The following is a 25,222-nucleotide window of genomic DNA, read 5'->3' as shown; positions in this document are numbered from 1 at the left end:
TCTTAATGTAGAATCATGTCTTTGGCAATTAGTGATAGTTTGAGTTCTTCTTTTCCTCATCATATCCTTTTAATTTCTTTCATCTGATTGCTCTGGCTCGAGTTTCAAGGACAATGTTGAGTAGAAGTGGTGAAAGAGGGCATCCCTACCTTGTTCCAGTTTTTAGAGGGAATGCTTTCAATGTTTCTCCATTTAGAATGATGTTGGCCTTGGGCTTAGCATAGATAGCTTTTTACAAAGTTGAGGTATATTCCTACTATCCCTAGTTTTCCTAGTGTTTTGAACATGAAGAGGTGCTGCATTTTGTCAAACGTTTTTTCTGTGTCTATTGAGATAATTGTATGATTCCTGTCTCTTGCATCCTAGGGATGAACCCCACTTGATCATGGTGCTCTGTCTTTTTAATATGTTTTTGTGTGCGATTTTTCAGAATTTTATTGAGAATTTTTGCTTCTATGTTCATGAGGAATATTGGTCTGACATTTTCTTTCCTTGATGTGTTTTTGCCTGGTTTTGGTATAAGGGTGATAGTAACCTCATAGAACGAGTTTGGAAGGGTTCCCTCCTTTTCTATGTTATGGAATAATTTGAGAAATATTGGTGTTAATTCTTCTTTAAAGGTCTTGTAGAACTCAGCTGAGAATCTGTCTGGGCTTTTCTTTATTGGTAGGCTTTTGATGGAGTTTTCTATTTTATTGCTTAAAATTGATCTGTTTAAACTGTGTATGTCCTCCTGCATCAGTTTGGGTAGATTGTATATCTCTAGAAATTTGTTGATGTCTTCGAGTTTTTCTATTTTATTGAGTATAAATTTCTAAAATATTTTCTAATTACCTTCTGTATTTCAGTAGTGTTTGTTGTGGGATTTCCTTTTCATCATGAATTATAGGAATTTGAGTTTTCTCTCTCTCTTTGTTACTGTGGCTAAGGGTTTATCAATTTTATTTATTTTTTCAAAGAACCAACTTTTTTCAATTTTTTGAATTGTTTCACTTTTTTCAATTTCATTGATTTTAGTTCTGATTTTAATTATTTCCTGTCTTCTGCTGCTTTTGGTGTTGATTTGTTCTTTTTCTAGGGCTTTGAGATGTCATGTTAGGTCATTTATTTGTTGACTTCTTATTCTTTTAATGTATGAACTCAATGAAATGAACTTTCCTCTTAGCACTACCTTCATTGCATCCCAGAGATTTTGATATGTTGTATCAGTGTTCTCATTTTATCTCTAAGTATTTTTTATTTCATCCTTGATTTCTTCTTTTACCCAATCATCATTTGATAGCATGTTGTTTAGTCTCCAGGTGTTGGAGTAGTTATATTTTTTATTTTATCATTGATTTTTGTTTATTCCATTATGATCTGATAGAATGCAGGGGGTAGTATTTTTATTTTTTTGGGTATTTGCTAAGAGTTGCTTTGTGGCATAACATATGATCTATTTTAGAGAAAGATTCATGTGCTGCTGAGAAGAAAGTTTATTTGCTTGATGATGGATGAAATACTCTTTATATGTCCATTAAATCTAAATTATTGATTGTATTATTTAGTTCCACAGTTTATTTCTTTAGTTTCTGTTTGGAAAAATCTATCCAGTGGTGAGAGAGGTATATTAAAATCACTTAGTATTGTTGTGGTGTGGTCTATTTGATTTCTGCAATTGAGAAGAATTAGTTTGATGTACATAGCTGCTGCATTGTTTGGGGCATATATATTTATGATTGTTGATGTATGATTCCCTTAAGCAGTACTAAATGTCTGTCCTTCTTTATCCCTTCTGACTAACCGTGGTTTGAAGTCTACTTTGATATGAAGATGGAAATCCCTGCTTCTTTACTCAGTCCATGTGAGTGATGTTTTTTTCCCAATCTTTCACTTTCAGTCTGTGGATGTCTTTTCCTAGGAGGTAAGCCTCTTGAAGACAGCATATTGTTGGGTCTTTTTAAAAATCCAATCTGCCAGTCTATGTCTTTCGATTGATGAGTTTAGTCCATTAACATTCAGGGTTATTATTGAGATATGATTTGTATTTCCAGTCATTTTTTTATCTTTGGTTTTTAACTTGACTTAGTTTCTCCTTTGATTCATCTTTCCTTTAGTGTAGTTCCTCCCTTTCATTTTTTTTTCATTTCCTCCTCATGGAATATTTTGCTGAGAATGTTCTATAATGCAGGCTTTCTAGTTGTGAATTCTTTTAATTGCTTCTTATCATGGAAGTTTTTATTTCATCTTCAAACCTGAAACTTAATTTTTTTGGATATAAAATTCTCAGTTGGCATCCATTTTCTTTCAGAACTTGATATATGTTATTCCAGGACCTCCTGGCATTTAGAGTCTGGGCTGAGAAATTAGCTGAGATCCGAATTGTTTTCCCCCTATATGTAATTTGCTTTTTCTCTCACAGCCTTTAAAATTCTATCCTTATTCTGTATGTTAGTCATTCTCATTATAGTGTGACTTCGTGGGGGTCTGCTGTAACTTTGTATATTTGGAGTCATGTAAATTTCCTGTAGTTGGTTTTTCATTTTCATTATTTAGATTTGGCAAGTTTCCTGATATTATGTCATTGAGAAGATTGTGCATTCCCTTGGTTTGTACCTTCATGCCTTCATCTATTCTGATAAATCTTAAATTCGGTCTTTTCATGTTATCCCATATTTCTTGGAAGTTCTGTTTATGATTTCTTACCATCTTCTCTGTGTAGTCAACTTTATTTTCAAGAGTATATATTTTGTCTTCATTGTCTGAGGTTCTGTCTTTCAAGAGGTCTAGTTTGTTGGTGAAACTTTCCATTGGATTTTTTTTTTTTTTTTTTTTTTTTTTTTTTGGTGCTGGGGATTGAACCCAGGGCCTTGTGTTTGCAAGCAAAGCACTCTACAAACTGAGCTATCTCCCCAACTCTCCATTGGATTTTTAATTTGGATTATTGTTTCCTTCATTTTGAGGATTTCTGCTTGTTTCCTTTTTATAATTTCTGCTTCTTTATTGAAGTGATCTTTCACTTCCTGTATTTTTCTCTCCAATACCATCCTTTATTTTGAAGATCAATCTAACTATGTACTTTCTAAACTCCTTCTCTGACATTTCATCTACTGTGTTGTCTATGGATTCTATTGTTAGAACATCTTGGTTTATTTGAGGTGATTTATTTACTTGTTTTTTGTATGTCTTGTCATATAGCAGTATGGAACTGAGGCAGTACAGACGCTACCCTATAGTCTTTTAGTGTCTTTGAAGCCTTTCTGTACCTCACCTTTAACAGGGAGACCAATATTAACAGCACCCAATGCAGACAATATACCATCTTAAACCAAATGGCTCCTATTAAGGTGTCTACAGTTTTGTCACAAAAGACAGAAATGAAATGTTCAATTATTATCTACAATATAAATAGTAGGTTTGCTAAAAGGGTTTATCACTTCAGATGATGGACAATGAGGGATCAGAAGTCATGTAAGATGTAATATTTATGAGAGAGTGGGAGAGAAAATAGAGGTAACTTATAGTAAGTGTGAGGAAGGAATTAATAGAGATTGACTGTTAGTATGAGAGAAGTGAGAAAAAGAATTGAGGGAGACAGGTAGGGGAGAGAAAAATGTATACAGATTTTTTAAAAAGTGAAAATATAAGAATAGATAACAAAACTGTCATATACTATTCAGACATCCATTCCTCAATAAATTGATGCATGACAAATATTTGGATTCAAAGATGGTAGAGGTGTGAGAGGGAGGGTGAAAAAAGAAAAAGTAAATAAAAAAAAAAAGAGGAAAGTCTCAATGGAAAATTGAATGATTACTTCCATTGGCTTTCAAAAATTTTCTCATCTTCCCTTCTCCTCCAATAGGTGGAGTGTCTGAAGTTTGATATTAGCTCCAGTCTGTGACTTTCCACAGGCTTGCCAGACCCAGACTGGCCCATGCAAACCCAGCTGCAGCCAGAGAGATTTGTATTCCACATTCCCTTTCAAGAGCATGTTCCCAATTGACCTAAAAATCTTCTAGTAAGCTCCACCTCTTAATGGTCTACCACCTCCTGTCACCACACTGAGGACCAAGTTTCCAACACATGAACGTTTGAAAAGACAAACAAGCTGTAGAGAAGCCTATTCCAATGTGAATTTCCCGGGAAACCTACCTGAGTCACCTCTGGAAGGCATCTTGCACCTGTCAACTCATTGATTTTGTTCTCCTTTTATAACCCAGAGTTTATCCAATACTTCTCAGTATTGTCAATTTTCCCCATGTGTAATGAACCAGAAATACCTTGCTGTGTGGCCCTGAACAAGTCCTCTCCTCTGTGCCTCACTTTCCAGTGACAAGTGGAAGATATAGCTAAATTGCTGAGACTGGCCTTGAACTCGTGATCCTCCTGCCTCAGCTTCCCCAGTTGCTGGGATTATAGACCTGTGCCACCATGCCCAGCTCACAACAGCCTTTTAAGTTTAACAAGGACAGAGCCTAGCAGAAAGATGCAGGTCTCATGTGTTACCAACTCCCGATTCACCACCTTGAGATAGTGCCCCTGTGTGCCTTCCAGGTTCAGTTCTGGAATCCCAGAATCAGGCAGTGGCCTCTAACAGATCATCAATCACCTGTTTATCAGCAGTGGTGTGGTTGCCAGCAAGGAGATCTTTTTGTCCAGTAACCAGATTACCCCAGTCATCGACGTCTTGGTATAAGTGAGGATGTTCAGTACACACAGGTCCCGTGGCTGATGCATCTATCTCACATCCCCGACATTCACAGTGTGGAAATGAAGCAGGGCTGTACAGTGCTACACTGTGCTGCTGACAGCTGCTCAGCTGCTTTGTGCCTTGCCTACCTTGTGGCGGACGAAACCCGGGGCCCAGGGTTACGCCACGTGCATATAAAGATGGCGACTGGCAGAGAGCAAACGGGGACCTAATTATGCCTGGAGAATGGGCAGGATGCATTTACAATTGGCTGTATGATAATCAGTTCAGCTGTCTAGTGCGTGGACAGATATACTTTACATCTATGCTTGAGCGAGTGATTGCTTGATTTTTAACAGGATTGGATGGACATATCTGGTTACAATTGCTTATGCATGAGACTGCTTATATATTGAGGGTGTTATTTGAATAAACCGGAAGCTGCTTCATGAACCTCGGAAGTATATGTGTCTTTCCACCCGCTGGTAGGCCGAAAGCGGGAGAAACGGTGCCGAAAGCGCGAGAAGCGGTGCCGAGCGGCTTGGAGCAGTCAGGCAAAGAAGCCACGGTTTTCCGTAAGCGGAGCCGCTTGGAGCAGCCCAGTGGCAAGCAGCAGTTTTCCGTATACCTCATGAAGTACCATGCCATGTCCCTGCTGGGTGCCTACAGAAGGACCAAGTCATGCCAGCCCATCATCTGACCTGACAGATGGAGCAGCCATTCACTACAAGTTCCAGCTGTTTGGCAAGAATAGTGTGTACGTGCTGGGGAGATAGTTCAGTTGGTAGAGTGCTTACCTTGCAAGCACAAAGCCCTGGGTTCGATCCCCAGCACAGCAAACAAACAAACAAAAAAAGAATACTGTGTATGTGATCAAGTCTTCAGTGGGATTGATCCCTGACATCTATGAGAAGGAGGTCAGTGTGCTGACTCCACTGTGAATCATTTCCTAACCATCCCCTAACCCTATATTTAGGGTCAGGATACAGACCTGTTGTTGATCCTATACCAGGATCTGAACTTTTTTTTTTTTTTTTATTGTAAACAAATGGGATACATGTTGTTTCTCTATTTGTACATGGTGTAAAGGCATACCGTTTGTGTAATCATAAATTTACATAGGATAATGTTGTTTGATTCATTCTGTTATTTTTTCCCTTCCCCACCCCTCCCACCCCTCTTTTCCCTCTATACAGTGCTTCCTTCCTCCATTCTTGCCCCCCTCCCTAACCCTAACTCTAACCCTAACACTAACCCCTCCCTCTCCCATTATGTGTCCTCATCCACTTATTAGCGATATCATTTGACCTTTGGTTTTTTGAGATTGGCTTATCTCACTTAGCATGATATTCTCCAATTTCATCCATTTGCCTGCAAATGCCATAATTTTATCATTCTGTATGGCTGAGTAATATTCCATTGTATATATATATACCACAGTTTCTTTATCCATTCATCAATTGAAGGACATCTACGTTGGTTCCACAATCTGGCTATTGTGAATTGAGCAGCTATGAACATTGATGTAGCTGTATCTCTGTAGTATGCTGATTTTAAGTATAGGCCAAGGAGCGGGATAGCTGGGTCAAATGGTGGTTCCATTCCAAGTTTTCTAAGGAATTTCCACACTGCTTTCCAGAGTGGCTGCACTAATTTGCAGCCCCACCAGCAATGTATGAGTGTACCTTTCTCCCCACATCCTCGCCAACACCTCTTGTTGCTTGTATTCTTGATAATTGCCATTCAAATTGGGGTGAGATGGAATCTTAGGGTGGTTTTGATTTGCATTTCTCTTATTACTAGAGATGTTGAACATTTTTCCATATGTTTGTTGATTGCTTGTAGATCTTCTTCTGTGAAGTGTCTATTCATTTCCTTAGCCCATTTGTCAATTGGATTATTGCATTCTTGGTGTAGAGTTTTTTGAGTTCTTTATAGATTCTGGAGATTAGTGCTCTATCTGAAGTATGATTGGCAAAGATATTCTCCCACTCTGTAGGCTCTTTCTTCGCATTGCTGATAGTTTCCTTTGCTGAGAGAAAGCTTTTTAGTTTGAATCTATCCCAGTTATTGATTCTTGCTTTTATTTCTTGTGCTATGGGAGTCCTGTTGAGGAAGTCTGGTCCTAAGCCAACATGTTGAAGATCTGGACCTACTTTTTCTTCTATAAGATGCAGGGTCTCTGGTCTGATTCTGAGGTCCTTAATCCATTTTGAGTTTAGTTTCGTGCATGGTGAGAGATATGGATTTAGTTTCATTCTGTTGCATATGGATTTCCAATTCTCCCAGCACCATTTGTTGAAGAGGCTATCTTTTCTCCATTGCATATTTTTGGCCCCTTTGTCTAGTATGAGAAAATTCTATTTATTTGGGTTTGTGTTCGTGTCCTCTATTCTGTACCATTGATCTACCTGTCTATTTTGGTGCCAATACCATGCCCTTTTTGTTACTATTGCTTTGTAGTAGAGTTGAAGATCTGGTATTGCGATACCCCCTGTTTCACTCTTCCTGCTAAGCATTGCTTTAGCTATTCTGGGTTTCTTATTCTTCCAGGTGAATTTCATAATTGCTTGCTCTATTTCTGTAAGGTACATCATTGGGATTTTAATTGGAATTGCATTGAATCTGTATAGCACTTTAGGTAGTATGGCCATTTTGACAATATTAATTCTTCCTATCCAAGAACATGGGAGATCTTTCCATCTTCTAAGGTTTTCTTTAGTGTACTGTAGTTCTCATTGTAGAGATCTTTCACCTCTTTTGTGAGATTGATTCCCAAGTATTTTATTTTTTTTTTTGAGGCTTTTGTGAATGGGGTAGTTTTCCTGATTATTCTTTCCAAAGATTCATCACTTATGTATAAAAATGCATTAGATTTATGTGCATTGATCTTATATCCTGCTACTTTACTGAATTCACTTATGAGCTCTAAAAGTTTTCTGGTGGAATTTCCTGGTTCCTCTAAGTATATAATCATATCATCCGCAAATAGGGATAGTTTGAGTTCTTTTCCTATTCGTATTCCTTTAATTTCCTTGGTCTGTCTAATTGCTCGGGCTAGAGTCTCAAGAACGATATTGAATAGGAGTGGTGAAAGAGGGCATCCCTGCCTTGTTCCAGTTTTTAGGGGGAATGCTTTCAGTTTTTCACCATTTAGAATGATATTAGCCATGGGCTTAGCATAGATGGCCTTTACAATGTTAAGGAATGTTCCCACTATCCCTACTTTTTCTAGTGTTTTGAGCATGAAGGGGTGCTGTATTTTATCAAATGCTTTTCTGCATCTATTGAAATAATCATGTGATTCTTGACTTTAAGTCTATTGATATGGTGGATTACATTTATTGATTTCCTGATGTTGAACCAACCTTGCATCCCTGAGATGAAACCCACTTGATCATGGTGCACTATCATTTTAATATGTTTTTGTATGCAATTTGCTAAAATTTTGTTGAGAATTTTTTGCGTCGGTGTTCATTAAGGATATTGGTCTGAAATTTTCTTTCCTCGATGTGTCTCTGTCTGGTTTAGATATCAGGGTGATATTGGCTTCATAGAATGAGTTTGGGAGGGTTCCCTTCTCTTCTATTTTATGGAATACTTTGAGGAATATTGTAGTGAGCTCTTCTTTAAAGGTTTTGTAGAACTCGGCTGAGAAACCATCTGGTCCCGGACTTTTCTTTGTTGGTAGGCTTTTGATGACCTCTTCTATTTCATTACTTGAAATTGCTCTATTTAAATTGTTTATGTCCTCGTTCAATTTAGGCAATTCATATGTCTCTCGAAACCTGTTGATGTCTTTGAAATTTTCTATTTTTTTGGAGTATAGATTTTCAAAATAGCTTCTAAATATGTTTTGTATTTCAATCGTGTCTGTTGTGATATTTCCTTGTTCATTCCGAATTTTAGTGATTTGGGTTTTCTCTCATCTTCTCTTTGTTAGTGTGGCTAAAGGTTTATCAATTTTGTTTATTTTTTCAAAGAACCAACTATTTATTTTGTCAGTTTTTTGTATTGTTTCTTTTGTTTCAATTTCGTTGATTTCAGCTCTGAGTTTAACTATTTCCTGTCTTCTACTACTTTTGGAGCTGGTCTGTTCTTCTTTTTCTAGGGCTTTGAGCTGTAGTGTTAAGTCGTTTATTTGTTGAGTTTTACTTCTTTTATTAAATGTGCTCCATGAAATAAATTTCCCTCTAAGAACTGCTTTCATAGTGTCCCAGAGATTTTGATATGATGTTTCTTTGTTCTCATTTACCTCTAAGAATTTTTTAATTTCCTTCCTAATATCTTCTGTTATCCATTCATCATATAATAGCATATTGTCTAATCTCCAGGTGTTGGAATAGTTTTGTTTTTTACTCTTTCATTTATTTCTGACTTCAATCCATTATGATCTGATAGAATCCAAGGTAGTGTCTCTAACTTCTTGTATTTGCTAACATTAACTTTGTGGCATAATATGTGGTCTATTTTAGATAGGGATCCATGTGCTGCTGAGAAGAAAGTGTATTCGCTCTTGGTTGGATGGTATATTCTAATAATGTCCATTAAGTCTAAATTATTGATTGTGTTATTGAGATCTATGGTTTCTTTGTTCAATTTTTGTCTGGAAGATCTGTCCAGTGGTGAGAGAGGCGAGTTAAAATCACCTAGTATTATTGTGTTATGGTCTATTTGGTTTCTGAAATTGAGAAGGATTTGTTTGACATACATGGATGAGCCACTGTTTGGGGCATAGATGTTTATGATTGTTATATCTTGCTGATTTATGCTTCCCTTAAGCAGTATGAAATGACCTTCTTCATCCCTTCTGACTAACTTTGGCTTGAAGTCCACATTATCTGAAATGAGGATGGATACTCCAGCTTTTTTGCTGAGTCCATGTGCATGGTATGTTTTTCCCCATCCTTTCACCTTTAGTCTATGGGTATCTTTTTCTATGAGGTGAGTCTCTTGCAGGCAACATATTGTTGGATCTTTCTTTTTAATCCAATCTGCCAGTCTATGTCTTTTGATTGATGAATTCAGGCCATTAACATTCAGGGTTATTATAGAGATATGATTTGGTTTCCCGGTCATTTGGTTCATTTTTTAAATTTTATTTATTTGTTTGACACAACTTGTTTCCTCCTTTATTTGACAATTCCTTTAGGATAATTCCTCCCTTTGCTGATTTGCTTCTTTGTTTTTCATCTCTTCCTCATGGAATATTTTGCTGAGAATGTTCTGTAATGCTGGCTTTATTTTTGTAAATTCTTTTAGCTTTTGTTTATCATGGAAGGGTTTTATTTCATCGTCAAATTTGAAGGTAAGTTTTGCTGGGTATAAGATTCTTGGTTGGGATCCATTTTCTTTCAGGGCTTGAAAAATGTTGTTCCAGGCCCTTCTAGCTTTTAGGGTCTGGCTTTAAAAATGGGCTGATAACCGTATTGGTTTCCCCTGAATGTAATTTGGTTCTTTTCTCTCGCTGCCTTTAAAATTCTGTCTTTATTTTGAATGTTAGGTATTTTCATTATAATGTGCCTTGGTGTGGGTCTGTTGTAATTTTGTGTATTTGGAGTCCTCTAAGCCTCTTGAACTTGATTTTCCATTTCATTCTTCAGATTTGGGAAATTTTCTGATATTATTTCATTGAATAGATTGTTCATTCCTTTGGTTTGTTTCTCTATGCCTTCCTCAATCCCAATAATTCTTAAATTTGGCCTTTTCTTGATATCCCATAGTTCTTGTAGATTCTGTTCATGATTTCTTACCATCTTCTCTGTTTGTTCAACTTTGTTTTCAAGGTTAAATATTTTGTCTTCAATGTCTGAGGTTCTGGGCCCGCTCGCAGGTTGCTTCAGAGACCAGCAGAGGGGGCCAGGGACTCCCCCAAGCAACCCAGCCCCCTCCGGCAGGAAGCGCCTCTCTAGGCTAGCTTCCCGGGGCAGACCGCCCAGTGAGAGCCTCCTGACGCAGAGCCAACCACGGGTCCCCAAGCCAGCGGAGATATCCGATACACAAGCAGCTTCTGGGACCAGGGCTGGGCAGCCAGAGACCTCTACAGGCAGCATTGTCCCCCTCTAGCTGCAGGCTTTTTCCACAGGGTGATCCAAGATGGTGGACTAGAGGGTGACTGCATCTCCAGTTGCCCCAGAACCCAGGATTCAAGAAGGGGAAGCATTGAGAGTACCACGGGGTGAGTCTCCCCACTCAGCGAAGCTCAGCTGGGCAGCAGGCCCGGATTCGAGTGGCTTATTAGAGTGGGACAGGGCAGATAGCGTCTCCCCCAGGCAGCTCTGTGCAGTCTGGCGGTGGGCTCCGCCCACAGGGACAGATCCTCCAGCCTCTCAGAACAGGCCACCCAGTGAGAGCCCTTCTGCACAGAAGCAGCGCGGCCAGCTCCGGCCGGCCCCGCTGCCAGCTCCGGCCTGCCCGCAGGTTGCTTCAGAGACAGCACAGGGCGCCAGGGACTTCTCCAAGCAGCCCAGCCCCCCTCTGGTGGGAAGCACCTCTCTAGACTAGCTTCTCGGGGCAAACCGCCCAGTGAGAGCCTGTCTACACAGAGCCAGCCACAAGTCCCCAAGCCAGTGGAGAGCTCCGACCTACAACCAGCCTCTGGGACCAGGGCTGGGCAACAAGAGACCTCTCCAGGTCTCTCTCCATGGAACCAGTAGCGGGCTAGGGGCAGCGTTCTTCGGAAGCACTGCATTATCAAATTAATCCAAGACTTCTGGCTACTGAAGGCTGGTTGGTGATACACTGGAAATCTACAGGGTCACTATAAGCTAATAGAGGAAATCTACAATATCACAGAGTCCCATTGACATCTGACCAATGTGAGAAAACAAGGGAAGAAAATGTCTGAAACAAACCTAGATACTATATCAATAAAACCCAATGACAGCACAGCAGAAGAAATGTCCAAAAGGGAGTTCAGAATGTACATAATTAAAACAATCAGGGAGGCAAACGAGGAGATGAAAGAACAAATGCAGGCATTAAATGAACGCACTAATCAACAGTTAAAAGAGAAAATAATGGAAGCAAAAGAGCATTTCAATAAAGAGTTAGAGATACTGAAAAAAAACCAAACAGAAAAACTTGAAATGAAGGAAACAATAAACCAAGTTAAAAACGCCATAGAAAGCATAAACAATAGGATAGATCACCTGGAAGATAGAACCTCAGATATTGAAGACAAAATATTTAATCTTGAAAACAAGGTTGACCAAAAAGAGAAGATGGTAAGAAATCATGAACAGAATCTACAAGAATTATGGGATATCATGAAGAGGCCAAATTTAAGAATAATTGGGATTGAGGAAGGCTTAGAAAAACAAACCAAAGGAATGAACAATCTATTCTATGAAATAATATCAGAAAATTTCCCTAATCTGAAGAATGAAATGGAAAACCAAGTACAAGAGGCTTATAGGACTCCAAATATGCAAAATTACAACAGACCTACACCAAGGCACATTATTAAAAATACCTAACATTCAAAATAAAGACAGAATTTTAAAGGCCGCAAGAGAAAAGAATCAGATTACATTCAGGGGGAAACCAATAAGAATATCAGAAGATTTTTCAGTCCAGACCCTAAAAGCTAGAAGGGCCTGGAACAACATTTACCAAGCCCTGAAAGAGAATGGATGCCAACCAATAATCTTATACCCAGCAAAACTTACTTTCAGATCTGACGATGGGATAAAATCCTTCCACGATAAACAAAAGCTAAAGGAATTTATTCAAAGAAAGCCGGCATTACAGAACATTCTCAGCAAAATATTCCATGAGGAAGAGATGAAAAACAACTATGTAAATCAGCAATGGGAGGAACTAGCCTAAAGGAATAGCCAAATAAAGGAGAAACCAAATCATGTCAAAAAACAAAAATGAGTCCAATGACTAGGAATACAAATCATATCACAATAATAACTGTGAATGTTAATGGCCTGAACTCATCAATCAAAAGACATAGACTGGCAAATTGGATTAAAAAGAAAAATCCAGCAATATGCTGCCTGCAAGAGACCCATCTCATAGAAAGAGATACCCATAGACTAAAGGTGAAAGGATGGGAGAAAACTACCATGCACACCAACACAGCAAAAAAGCTGGAGTATCCATCCTCATTTCAGATAATGTGGACTTCAAGCCAAAACTAGTCAGAAGGGATAAAGAAGGATATTACATACTGCTTAAGGGAAGCATAAATCAGCAAGACATAACAATCATAAATATCTATGCCCTGAACATTGGCTCATCCATGTATGTCAAACAAATCCTTCTCAATTCCAGAAATCAAATAGACCACAACACAATAATACTAGGTGATTTTAACACACCTCTCTCATCGCTGGATAGATTGTCCAAACAAAAATTGAATAAAGAAACCATAGGTCTCAATAACACAATCAACAATTTAGACTTAACCGACTTATATAGAATATACCATCCAACAAAGAACGAATACACTTTCTTCTCAGCAGCACATGGATCCTTCTCTAAAATAGACCATGTTTTATGCCACAAAGCTACTGTTAGCAAATACAAGAAGATAGAGATACTACCTTGTACTCTACCAGATCATAATGGACTGAAATTAGAAATAAATGACAGAATAAAAAACAGAAACTTCTCCAATACTTGGAGATTAAATAATACACTATTATATGATGATTGGATAACAGAAGACATCAGGAGGGAAATAAAAAAAATTCTTAGAAGTAAACAAGAACAAAGACACATCATATCAAAATTTCTGGGACACTATGAAAGCAGTACTTAGAGGAAGATTTATTTCATGGGGCGCATTCAAGAAAAGAAGTAGAAATCAACAAATAAACGACTTAACACTACAGCTCAAAGCCCTAGAAAAAGAAGAGCAGACCAACACCAAAAGTAGTAGAAGACAGGAAATAGTTAAAATCAGAGCCGAAATCAATGAAATTGAAACAAAAGAAACAATCAGAAAAATTAACTAAATAAATAGTTGGTTCTTTGAAAAAATAAACAAAATTGATAAACCCTTAGCCAAGCTAACAAAGAGAAAAAGGGAGAAAACTCAAATTATTAAAATTCAGAATGAACAAGGAAATATCACAACAGACACGAGTGAAATACAAAATATAATTAGAAGCTATTTTGAAAATCTATACTCCAACAAAACAGAAAACCTCGAAGACATCAACAAGTTTCTAGAGACATATGAATTACCTAAACTGAAAGAGGAAGACATACACAACTTAAATAAATCAATTTCAAGCAATGAAATAGAAGAGGTCATCAAAATCCTACCAACAAAGAGAAGTCCGGGGCCAGATAGGTTCTCAGCCAAGTTCTACAAAACCTTTAAAGAAGAGCTCATTCCATTACTTCTCAAAGTATTCCATAAACTAGAAGAGGAGGGAACCCTCCCAAACTCATTCTATGAAGCCAATATCACCCTGATACCTGAACCAGACAGAGACTCATCAAGGAAAGAAAATTTCAGACCAGAATCCTTAATGAACATCGACGCAAAAATTCTCAACAAAATTTTAGCAAATCGCATACAAAAATATATTAAAAAGATAGTGCACCACGATCAAGTGGGTTTTATCCCAGGGATGCAAGGTTCGTTCAACATCCGGAAATCAATAAATGTCATTCATCATATCAACAGACTAAAAGTTAAGAATCACATGATTATTTCATTAGATGCAGAAAAAGCATTCGATAAAATACAGCATCCCTTCATGCTCAAAACACTAGAAAAAATTGGGGTAGTGGGATCATTCCTTAACATGGTGAAGGCCATCTATGCTAAGCCCATGGCCAATATCATTCTAAATGGTGAAAAACTGAAAGCATTCCCCCTAAAAACTGGAACAAGGCAGGGATGCCCTCTTTCACCACTTCTATTCAACATCGTTCTTGAGACTCTAACCAGAGCAATTAGACAAACCAAAGAAATTAAAGGGATACGAATTGGAAAAGAAGAACTCAAACTATCCCTGTTCGCTGATGACATGATTATATATTTAGAGGAACCTGGAAATTCCACCAGAAAACTCTTAGAACTCATAACTGAATTCAGTAAAGTAGCAGTTTACGAGATCAATGCTCATAAATCCAATGCATTTTTATACATAAGTGATGAATCTTCAGAAAGAGAAATTAGGAAAACTACCCCATTCACAATAGCCTCAAAAAAAAAAAAATAAAGTACTTGGGAATCAATCTAACCAAAGAGGTGAAAGACCTCTACAATGAGAACTACAGAACACTAAGGAAAGAAATTAAAGAAAACCATAGAAGATGGAAAGATCTCCCATTTTCATGGATAGGAAGAATTAATATTGTCAAAATGGCCATACTACCTAAAGTGCTATACAGATTCAATGCAATTCCAATTAAAATTCCAATGATGTACCTTACAGAAATAGAGCAAGGAATCATGAAATTCATCTGGAAGAACAAGAAACCCAGAATAGCTAAAGCAATCCTCAGTAGAATGAGTGAAGCAGGGGGTGTCACAATACCAGATCTTCAACTCTATTACAAAGCAATAGTAACAAAAACGGCGTGGTATTGGTACCAAAATAGACAGGTAGATCAATGGTACAGAATAGAGGACACGGACACAAACCTAAATAAATAGAATTTTCTCATACTAGACAAAGGGGCCAAAAATATGCAATGGAGAAAAGATAGCCTCTTCAACAAATGGTGCTGGGAAAACTGGAAAACCATATGCAACAGAATGAAATTAAACCCCTATATCTCACCCTGGACAAAACTCAACTCACAATGGATCAAGGACCTTGGAATCAGACCAGAGACCCTACATCTTATAGAAGAAAAAGTTGGTCCAAACCTTCCTCTTGTTGGCTTAGGAGCAGACTTCCTTAACAGGACTCCCATAGCCCAAGAAATAAAAGCAAGAATCAACAACTGGGATAGATTCAAACTAAAAAGCTTTCTCTCAGCAAAGGAAACTATCAGTAATGTGAAGAGAGAGCCTACAGAGTGGGAGAATATCTTTGCCACTCATACTTCAGATAGCGTGCTAATATTCCGAATCTATAAAGAACTCAAAAAACTCTACACCAAGAATACAAATAACCCAATCAACAAATGGGCTAAGGAAATGAACAGACACTTCACAGAAGAAGATGTACAAGCAATCAACAGATATATGAAGAATTGTTCAACATCTCTAGTAATAAGAGAAATGCAAATCAAAACTACCCTAAGATTTCATCTCACCCCAATTAGGATGGTGATTATCAAGAACACAAGCAACAATAGGTGTTGGCGAGGATGTGGGGAAAAAGGTACACTCATACATTGCTGGTGGGGTTGCAAACTTGTGCAGCCCCTCTGGAAAGCAGTATGGAGTTTCCTCAGAAAGCTTGGAATGGAACCACCATTTGACCCAGCTATCCCACTCCTTGGCCTATACCCAAAGGACTTAAAATCAACATACTACAGAGATACAGCCACATCAATGTTCATAGCTGCTCAATTCACTATAGCCAGATTGTGGAACCAACCCAGATGCCCTTCAGTTGATGAATGGATAAAGAAACTGTGGCATATATATACAATGGAATATTACTCCGCCATGAGGAATGACAAAATTATGGCATTCGCAGGCAAATGGATGAAATTGGAGGATATCATGCTAAGTGAGATAAGCCAATCTCAAAAAACTAAAGGACGAATGATCTTGCTGATAAGCGGATGAGGACATATGGGGTGGGGTAGGAGGGGTTAGTGTTAGGGTTAGGGTTACGTTTAGGGTTAGGGATAAGGAGGGTAGGTAAGAATGAGGAAGAAAGGAATGTATAGAGGGAAAAGATGGGTGGGAGGGGAGGGGGGAAGGGAAAAATATAACAAAGTGAATAAAACAACATTGCCCTATGTAAATTTATGATTTTTAATTAAAATTAAAAAAAATTGTCTGAGGTTCTGTCTTCCAGGTGTTCTATCCTACTGGATATGCTTTCTATGGAGTTCTTAATTTGGTTTATTGTTTCCTTCATTTCAAGGATTTCTGTTTGTTTGTTTTTCAATATCTCTAACTCTTTATTGAAATGATCTTTTGCTTCCTGTATTTGCTATTTTAGCTGTTGATTGGTGCGATCAATCAATGCTTGCATTTGCTCTTTCATCTCATCATTCAGTGCGTGCATTTGCTCTTTCATCTCATCGTTTGCTTCCCTGATCATTTTAATTATGTACATTCTGAACTCCTTTTCTGTCATTTCTTCTGCCATGCTGTCATTGGGTTTTATTGATGTAACTTCTAGATTTGTTTGGGGCATTTTCTTCCCTTGTTTTCTCATATTGTTCAGATATCAGTGGACTGTTGAGATATTGCAGATTTCCTCTATTGACTTATAATGTCCCTGAAGATTTCTAGTATATCCCCTCTTAGCCTTCAGTAGGCTGAAGTCTTGGAGGAAGTTGATAATGCGGTTCTCCACAAGGAAGCTGCCTCTCTAGGGGTGGTGGCCTTCAGGTGGGGTATAATCCCTGCTAGTGGGCAGAGGTGCCTCCAGTTGTTGACCAATGGTCATCCAAAGGGGAACTAGGCTATGGGCTGAGTCAAGGCCTGTTTGGGCCTGTGTGTCTGGTTTTACTGTCCTTGTGGGAAACATCACCCAGCAGGGAAGACTCACCTGGTGGGGAGGTCTTGCTGGTCAGTTCCCCTCCTAGGGGTTCCCCTCAATCTACAGCTACCGCCTGGGCTGGGCTGCCTTCCTCTGCAACATTCCCAGGGGCCCGGCCCTACCTCCTGGGCCTGGGAGCCTTACCCTTTGCAGATGAGTCTCCTTAGGCTGCCTCTCCTCAGAAAATCTGCCCGCAGTCCTGGAACCTTCGCTCCGCCCCTAAGCATGTCTCTGTGTGGCTTTTCCACCAAGAAGACTCCTAGGTCCTGGGACCCTGCTCTGTACCTAATCGCCTGGCTATGTGGCCCCTCTTCTGAGCAGCCACCTGGAGCCCCGCACAATTGCTCCGTTTCCCAGAGACCCGCTGCACGCCTCTTCCTCCAGACAGCCGCCAGGTGTTCCGGTGCAGTCATTAGGAGTCCAAGCAACTCACTGCGTGCCTCCTCCTCCCGCCAACCACTGGTAGCCCTGGGCAGTCACTCTGAGTCCAAGTGACCCTCCCCGTTCCTCCTCCTCCTCCAGGTATCCCCCCGGGTATTCAGGAGCGGTCACTCTGAGTCGCTCTGAGTCGCTCTGAGTCCATGTGACCCGCTGCACGCCTCCTCCGCGCAGCCGCCCGGAGCTCTGGTGTGGCCACTCGAGACCAAGCGACCCACCGTGCTCCTCCTCTAGGCAGCCCCCGGTGTTCAGGAGCGGTCGCTTTGAGTCCAAACAACTCACCACTCGCCTCCTCCTCTTAGCAGCCGCCTGGAGCTCCAATGCAGTCACTGTGAGTCCAAGCGACCCGCCATGCTCCTCCTCCTCCTCCTCCAGGCAGTCCCCTGGTGTTCCGGAGCAGTCACTTTGAGTCCAAACAGCTTGCCATGCAGCTCCTCTGGCAACCGCCCGTAGCTCTGGTATAGTCACTCCGAATCCAAGCGGCCATGCTCCTCCTCCTCCTCCTCCTCAGGGCAGGCCCTGGCGTTCAGAAGTGATTGCTCTGAGTCCAATCAGCTCTCCTTGCAGCTCCTCCCCTTGGCCGCCGCCCGGAGCCCCAGTGGTTGCTCCGAGTTCCAGCGCTGTGCTGAGCAGCATCCTCTCAGGATCTGACTTTTTGTTGAAAGGAGAAAAGACCAGATGATGCCTTTTATAAAGGCAAGAAGATAGCAAGATTGCTACAGCTTTCAATTTTATAACCCACACCTTTAAAGATTAAACCCATTGATTGTTAGATGGTGAAGATAAGTTTTCTGTACCATGAGTGACAGGTCCTGGCTGCTGGCCAGAGGGTGAAGTAGGGAAGGAGATATGCTGGACAAAGAGACCTGTGTTCCAATGCCTATGGCAGGTCTGGAATCCTGCTGCTGTTCTCCAGATGACCAACTCAGAAAAGAGTCTGCTGCAATCCCAGTTTGTTCCTTCAAACCCAAAGCCAGAACCTTAAGCATCATGGTACCCCCTGAACTTTTCTCAGTAAGTGTCAACCTCCTGGTTAAGTACCCTAAAAGCAGTGTGCTCTCGGAACCCTATGCGTACAAAGTAAGCCCTCTCTGGTGTTCTAGATCAAATTTACAGAAGATAATTTTCAAATAAAGATTCCATTGTGTAAAATTTTCCAAAAAAACCTTTTTCTTGAGTGTTGTTGTATGTGACAAGATCTTAAATCCCCCACCAGTCTTTGATAAAGGTGACTTGTGATACCCACCTTATTCTCTAGGGCTTGTGATACCAGGTCTGATATCCAGCCCCAAGAAAGCTAGCTTGAAAGGCTGAACCTGCAGACCAGAACTCAGCCCTGTCGCCTACTCTCCATGTGACCTGGGTCCTCTGGGAACCTCAGTGTCCTCATCTGTGAAGATCCAGCAATATCATAGAGCTGAATCCAGCATATGGTTTGTGCTTACTGTAATGGACAGCTCTTATCATGAATGATATATTTGATTTTGGGCCTGATGGTCCTAAGTCAATGCATTCATTCTCATAAAGGCATTTCTCCCTCTGTGCACAGTCCTCTATTGTTTATAAGTGCATTTCCAGAAAGTCATTCTGTGTGGGGAAAAAAATGGTTCAAATCCTACCTCGGAAGAGGCCAAGGTTTAGAACCATCTTTTCTTTCTTTTTTTTTTTGGAAAAGTTTTGTTATTTGCCAAGGTTACACAGCTAGCAAGCAGCAAAGTAAGAATGTGAACATACGTAGTCTGGACCCAGAGCTTAGACAGCCCTCTAATAACAATTCTTCCCACTTGATGCCAACTGACCAAATAAAGAAAATTCTTATACTTAATTTTCTCAGATTTGGTTTCTGAATTTTAAAATTTTTTTTTAAATTTATTTTTTTATTGTAAACAAATGGGATACATGTTGTTTCAGTTTGTACATGGAGTAACAGCATACCATTTGCATATTCATATATTTACATAGAGTAATGATGTTTGATTCATTCCATTATTTTTTTCCTTCCCCCCACCCCTCCCACCTCTCTTTTCCCTCGATACAGTCCCTCCTTCCTCCATTCTTGTCCCCCTCCCACCCCCCATTAAGTGTCATCATCTGCTTATCAATGAGATCATACCTCTTTTGGATTTTTGAGATTGGCTTATCTCACTTAACATGATATTCTCCAATTTCATCCATTTGCCTGCAAATGCCATAATTTTATTCTTCTTTATAGCTGAGCAATATTCCATTGTATATATATACCACAGTTTCATTATCCATTCATCAATTGAAGGGCATCTAGGTTGGTTCCATAGTCTGCCTATTGTGAATTGAGCAGCTATGAACATTGATGTGGCTGTATCTCTGTAGTATGCTGATTTTAAGTCCTTTGGGTATAGGCCAAGGAGTGGGATAGCTGGGTCAGATGGTAGGTCCATTCCAAGTTTTCTAAGGAATCTCCACACTGCTTTCCAGAGTGGCTGCACTAATTTGCAGTCCCACCAGCAATGTATGAGTGTACTTTTTTCCCCACATCCTTTCCAACACCTATTGTTGCTTGTATTCTTCATAATAGCCATTCTAATTGGGGTGAGATGGAATCTTAGTGTAGTTTTGATTTGCATTTCTCTGATTATTAGAGATGTTGAACATTTTTTCATATATCTGTTGATTGCTTGTAGATCTTCTTCTGTAAAGTGTCTGTTAATTTCCTTAGCCCATTTGTTGATTGGGTTATTTGCATTCTTCATATGGAGTTTTTTGAGTTCTTTATATATTCTGGAAATTAGTGCTCTATCTGAAGTATGAATGGCAAAGATATTCTCCCACTCTGTAGGCTCTCTCTTTGCATTGCTGATAGTTTCTTTTGCTGAGAAAAAGCTGTTTAGTTTGAATCTATCCCAGTTATTGATTCTTGCTTTTATTTCTTGTGCTATGGGAGTCCTGTTAAGGAACTCTGATCCTAAGCCAACAAGTTGAAGATGTGGACCTACTTTTTCTTCTATAAGATGCAGGGTCTCTGGTCTGATTTCAAGGTCCTTGATCCATTGTGAGTTGAGTTTTGGGCACGGGGAGAGATAGGGGTTTATTTTCATTCTGTTGCATATGGATTTCCAGTTTTCCCAGCACCATTTGTTGAAGAGGCTATCTTTTCTCCATTGCATATTTTTGGCACCTTTGTCTAGTAGAGAAAATTGTATTTATCTGGGTTTGTGTCCATGTCCTCTATTCTGTACCATTGATCTACCTGTCTATTTTGGTGCCAATATCATGCCGTTTTTGTTACTATTGCTTTGTAGTATAGTTGAAGTTCTGGTATTGCGATACCCCCTGTTTCATTCTCCCTGCTAAGGATTGCTTTAACTATTCTGGGTTTCTTATTCTTCCAATGAATTTCATGATTGCTTGCTCTATTTCTGTGAGGTACATCATTGGAATTTTAATTGGAATTGCATTCAATCTGTATAGCACTTTAGGTAGTATGGCCATTTTGACAATATTAATTCTTCCTATCCAAGAACATGGGAGATCTTTCCATCTTCTAAGGTCTTCCTTAATTTCTTTCTTCAGTGTTTTGTAGTTTTCATTGTAGAGATCTTTTACCTCTTTGGTTAGATTGATGCTCAAGTATTTTATTTTATTTTATTTTTTTGAGGCTATAGCAAATGGAGTTGTTTTCCTCATTTCCCTTTCAGCTGTTTTGTCGCTTGCGTATAAAAATGCTTTACATTTATGCGTGTTGATTTTATAGCCTGCTATTTTGCTGAATTCATTGATGAGGTCTAGACGTTTTCTGGAGGAGGTTTTTAGATCCTCTAAATATAGAATCATGTCATCCGCAAATAGTGACAGTTTAAGTTACTCTTTTCCTATTCATATCCCTTTAATTTCTTTAGTCTGCCTAATTGCTCTGGCTAGAGTTTCGAGGACAATGTTGAATAGAAGTGGTGAAAGAGGACATCCCTGTCTTGTTCCCATTTTTAAAGGGAATGCTTTCAGTTTTTCTCCATTAAGAATGATGTTGGCCATAGGCTTAGCATAAATAGCCTTTACAATGTTCAGGTATGTTCCTACTATCCCTATTTTTTCTACTGTTTTTGAACATGAAGGGGTGTTGTATTTTGTCGAACGCTTTTTCTGCATCAATTGAAACAACCATATGATTCTTATCCTCAAGTCTATTGACATGATGGATTACGTTTATTGATTTACAAATGTTGAATCATCCTTGCATTCCAGGAATAAACCCCACTTGATTGATCGTGGTGCACAATTTTCTTAATATGTTTTTGGATACGGTTTGCCAATATTTTGTTAAGGATCTTTGCATCTATATTCATCAAGGATATTGGTCTAAAATTTTTTTTCCTTTATGTGTCTTTTCCTAGTTTGGGTATGAGGGTGATACTAGCTTCATAGAATGAGTTCGGTCGGGTACCCTCCTTTTCTATTTCCTGGAATACTTTGAGAAGTATTGGAATGAGTTCTTCTTTGAAGGTCTTGTAGAACTCAGCTGAGAATCCGTCTGGTCCTGGCTTTTCTTGGATGGTAGATTTTTAATGGCTTCTTCTATTTCATTGCTTGATATTGATCTGTTTAAATCGTGTATGTCCTCCTGGTTCAGTTTGGGTAGAGCATGTGTCTCTAGAAATTTGTCAATGTCTTCGGTACTTTCTATTTTGTTGGAATACAGATTTTCTTTCTTTCTTTTTTTTGCGGTGCTGGGGATCGAACCCAGGGCCTTGTGCATGCAAGGCAAGCACTCTACCGACTGAGCTATCGCCCCAGCCCAGAATACAGATTTTCAAAGTAGCTTCTCATTATGTTCTGTATCTCAGTGGTGTCTGTTATGACATTTCTTTTTGCATCATGTATTTTAGTAATTTAAGTCTTCTCTCTCCTTCTCTTTGTTAGTGTGGCTAAGGGTTTATATCTTTTGTTTACTTTCTCAAAGAACCAACTTTTTGTTATTTCAAATTTTTGAATAGTTTCTTTTGTTTCAATTTCATTGATTTCAGCTCTGATTTTAATTATTTCCTGTCTTCTACTACTTTTGCTGTTATTCTGTTCTTCTTTTTCTAGGGCTTTGAGCTGTAATGTTAGGTCATTTAATTGTTGACTTTTCATTCTTTTCTGGAATGCACTCCATGCAATGAATTTTCCTCTTAGTACCACTTTCATAGTGTCCCAGAGATTTTGATATGTTGTATCATCATTCTCATTGACCTCTAAGAATTTTTTAATCTCCTCTCTGAAGTTTTTTGTTATCCATGCTTCATTCAATAGCATATTATTTAGTCTCCAAGTGTTGGAGTAATTTCCGTTTTTTATTTTGTCATTGATTTCTACTCTCATTCCATTATGATCTGATAGAACACAAGGCAGTATCTCTATTTTTTTGCATTTTCTAAGGGCTGCTTTGTGGCATAACATATGGAGTATTTTCGAGAAGGTTCCATGTGCTGCTGAGAAGGAAGTGTATCCGCTCATTGATGGATGGAATGTTCTATATATGTCTATTAAGTCTAGGTTATTGATTGTGTTATTGAGTTCTATGGTTTCTTTGGTTGGATTTTGTTTGGAAGATCTATCTAGTGGTGACAGTTGTGTATTAAAGTCGCCCAGAATTATTGTGTTGTGGTCTATGTGATTCTTGAAATTGAGAAGGATTTGTTTGATGTACAGGGATGCACCATTGTTTGGGGCATAAATATTTACTATCATTATGTCTTCCTGATTTATGGTTCCCTTAAGCAGTATGAAATGTCCTTCTTTGTCCCTTCTGACTAATTTTGGCTTGAAGTCCACTTTATCTGATATAAGGATGGAAATCCCCACTTTTTTACTGAGTCCATGTGCGTGGCAGGTTTTTTCCCATCCTTTCACCTTTAGTCTGGATGTCTTTTTCTATGAGATGAGTCTCTTGCAGGCAGCATAGTGTTGGGTCTTTCTTTTTAATCCATTCTGCCAGTCTGTGTCTTTTGATTGATGAGTTTAGGCCATTAACGTTTAGGGTTATTATTGAGAAATGATTTGTATTCCCAGTCATTTGGCTTATTTTTGGTTTTTAAGTTGGCTTGGTTTCTCCTTTGAATGCTTTTTCTCTAAGGTAGTTCCTCCCTTTGCTGACCTCCATTGTTGGTTTTCATTTCCTCCTATGGAATATTTTGTTGAGAACTTTCTGTAGTGCAGGCTTTCTATTTGTAAATTCTTTTAACTTTTGTTTATCATGGAAGGATTTTATTTCATCTTCAAATCTGAAGGTTAGTTTTGCTGGGTATAGGATTCTTGATTGGCAACCATGTTCTTTCAGAGCTTGAAATATGTTGGTTCAGGCCCTTCTAGCTTTTAGAGTCTGGGTTGAGAAGTCGGCTGCTATCTGTATTGGACTCCCCCTTTATGTAATCTGATGCTTTTTTCTTGCGGCCTTCAAAATCCTATCTTTATTTTGAATGTTAGGCATTTTCATTATAATGTGCCTTGGTGTGGATCTGTTGTGATTCTGTGCGTTTGGTGTTCTGTAAGCCTCTTGTATTTGATTTTCCATTTCATTCTTCAGGTTTGGGAAATTTTCTGATATTATTTCATTGAATAGGTTGTTCATTCCTTTGGTTTGTGTCTCTGTGCCTTCTTCAATCCCAATAATTCTTAAATTTGGTCTTTTCATGATGTCCCATAGGTCTTGGAGATTCTGTTTATGATTTCTTACCATCTTTTCTGTTTGGGCGACTTTATATTCAAGATTAAATATTTTGTCTTCATTGTCTGAGGTTTTGTCTTCCAAGTGGTCTAGTCTGTTGGTGATGCTTTCCATTAAGTTTTTTATTGTCTCCTTCATTTCAAGGATTTCCGTTTTTTTTTTTTTTTTTTTTTTTTTGAGAATCTCTATCTCTTTTTTGAAATGCTCTTTTGCTTCCTGAAGGTGCTCTTTTCAGCTTATTGTTATTATCATTCGCTGCCTGCATTTGCTCACTTATCTCATCCTTTGCTTCACGAATCAATCATGTATAATCTGAAGTCCTTTTCTGACATTTCTTCTAACATACTGTCATTGGATTCTATTACTATAGAATCTAGATTTGTTTGGATCATTTTCTTCCCTTGTTTTTTCATGTTGTTCATGTATCTTCCCCTCTAGCAGTGCAGATCTGGGGTATTGCAGATTTCCCCCTATAGGCTTATAGTGGCCCTATCAGTTTCCAAAACCCTTTCTTTAAGGGGAGATCAATATTAGCAGTGCCCAAATCAGACACTATGCAATCCTAGACCAAATAGCCCCTATGAGGACAATAACAAAATTGTCATAATAAACAAAATGAGTTCAAATGTTATCTTCGGTAAAACAAACAGGTTTGCAATAAGGTCTGCAGTTTCCAATGGAGGACAAAGAGGATGCAGAGGGATGTAGAATGTGGCTGTTAATGGGATAAGAAAAGAATATACAGAAGTTCTAGATAATAGAAAGTGTGAGAGTGTAATCAACAGAAAT

At 38.9% G+C, this 25,222-nt stretch overlaps 1 long non-coding RNA gene across 1 annotated transcript; it reads right to left on the bottom strand.

The window, feature by feature from the left end:
• Nucleotides 1-3,796: 3,796 nt before the first annotated feature.
• On the bottom strand, nucleotides 3,797-18,782 carry LOC306637941. The gene is made up of 4 exons (XR_013757321.1): nucleotides 18,407-18,782; nucleotides 5,518-5,692; nucleotides 5,301-5,409; nucleotides 3,797-4,821 (listed from the first exon to the last, which is right to left on the bottom strand). It is a non-coding gene; the product is annotated as an uncharacterized lncRNA (long non-coding RNA).
• Nucleotides 18,783-25,222: the final 6,440 nt, after the last annotated feature.

The sequence above is a fragment of the Sciurus vulgaris genome (assembly GCF_902686455.1).
Source record: "Sciurus vulgaris genome assembly, chromosome: 10".
Lineage (NCBI taxonomy): Eukaryota > Metazoa > Chordata > Mammalia > Rodentia > Sciuridae > Sciurus > Sciurus vulgaris.
This window is presented reverse-complemented; position numbering and strand designations above follow the sequence as displayed.